The sequence below is a fragment of the Mus pahari genome, chromosome X (assembly GCF_900095145.1).
Source record: "Mus pahari chromosome X, PAHARI_EIJ_v1.1, whole genome shotgun sequence".
Classification (NCBI taxonomy): domain Eukaryota; kingdom Metazoa; phylum Chordata; class Mammalia; order Rodentia; family Muridae; genus Mus; species Mus pahari.
Window position 1 is genome coordinate 113,726,345 of NC_034613.1, and position 2,196 is coordinate 113,728,540.

Below are 2,196 nucleotides of genomic sequence, written 5' to 3' on the forward strand. Positions count from 1 at the left end.
CGATATGGTTACATTCACAAGAACATATCAATTAATGGGGAAAAGGTCATACAAGGGTTTTTTTATCCCTGGTTGAAGAGCTACAGGCAGTTGTTGGCTGCTGATGGAAGAGAATGGGTTTTTGTCAGGGGCGTGTCCCCAATAGCTTGCCTATGCCCAAATGGTCAGCCCTATATCCAAGTAAATATGTAAATATGAACAATATTAAATACATACACACACACACACACACGCACACACACGCGCGCGCGCGCGCGCACACACACACACGCACACACACGCGCGCGCGCGCACGCACACACGCGCGCGCGCACACACACACACACCACACACACACACACACACACACACACACACACATATATATATATATATGTGTGTGTGTGTGTGTGTGTGTGTGGTATATATATATATATATATATATATATATATATATATATATATGAGAGAGAGAGAGAAAGGGGCATGAATTTGAAAGGGATGGGGACACAGAAATTGAGGAGAAGTGGATATCGTGGATATGGTGAAAATACCTTATATTCATGTGTGAAATTCAGTTTCTAATTAAAATAATAATTGAAAAAAACAGTAAAACCTCCCATAGTACTACTTAGTCAATGTGTACACATGTACATAATTTTATTAAACATTGCCAAATTCTTTTTTGTAATGGTTGTATATGGATTTTATCTATCTATCTATCTATCTATCTATCTATCTATCTATCTATCTATCTATCTACCTACCTATCTATCTTTATTTATTTACATCCCATTCACTCCCTCCTGGTCACCCCCTCCCACAATCCTTTCCTCCATCGAGTCTTCTCCTCTGATATGGTGGGGCCCCTCTGGGTATTCCTCCACCCTGGCACATCAAGTCTCTGCTGGGTCTAGGTGCATCCTCTCCCACTGAGTCCAGACAAGGCAGCCCAGCTAGAAGAACATAGCCCACGGTTAGGAAACAGCTTTTGGGATAGCCTCTGCTCCAGTTTGAGATTCACATGAAGACCAAGATGCACATCTGCTACAAATGTATGGGGAGGACTAGGTCCAGCCTGTATATGCTGTGTGTGTATGCTGGTGGTTCCATCTCTGAGAGCCGCAAGGTTAGTTGACTCTATTGGTCTTCCTGTGGCTTTTGGAGACAGTCTCTCGCTAAGTAGTCCTAGCTGGCCTGGAACACAGGAATTAATGCTCATGTATGCATCTGCATGCACATGTTAAGTTTCTTCCTATACTTGCAGTTTTCTGTCTAAAATGTTGCAGATTATGACAGATACAATGTATACAGCAACACAAAAGCATTCAGATTATGCCCACTGTTTTGAGCAAGCCCAGCTGATTTGCCTTGTAGCCTGTCCTTAACATATCTGAACAGGCCTCTCTACTGTGGTTGAAATAGAATTAATTGCTGTCTTTTGGGGGGGGGAGCGGTTGAGACAGGGTTTCTCTGTTTCTCCTTTTCTCTGTGTGTAGCCCTGGCTGTCCTGGAACTCACTCTGTAGACCAGGCTGGCCTCAAACTCAGAAATCTGCCTGCCTCCCAAGTGCTGGGATTAAAGGCCTGCGCCACCACCACCCAGCTATGTTCTATATTTTGATAATAGCTATTTTAGTGGGTGCTATACATTATGTATCTTAAAATAAACTTTAAAATAAAAAATTTACAAATATTTTGTTTGTTTTTATGTAAAAGTATAATACTAATATTATAGAAAAAATGAAAACTGGATATGGTGATGCACACCTGTATCGTCTTCACTTAGGACCATCCATAATGAGTTCAAAGCCAATTTGATGTACATGAGACACTGAAAAGTAATAATTAAAATTAAAATACTGAAAACAGTTAAGTAAGTTCTGTGGCTAGCAGGGAAACAGTCAAATGATAGTTGAAAAATTGAGTGTAGCAAACTGTGCATTCTGCAGTTTGTTAGGCAAACTGGCTTACAGGGAAGGGTGTGTTAAAGTGATGTTTGGAGCTGGACAAAGAAATGCATATTTGTTATCTCTGCACTCAAGATATGGAAGCAGGAGGATTCACATTCCAAGGCTATCTTCAACAGCACAGCCAGTTCAAGGCCATCCTGGGCTACAAGAGATCCTGCCTTTAAAACAGAATGCAGTATTATCTGTGCCTATTGACCACTAGTTATTTTTTTAAAGATGTATTTATTTATTTTAGGTATACACAT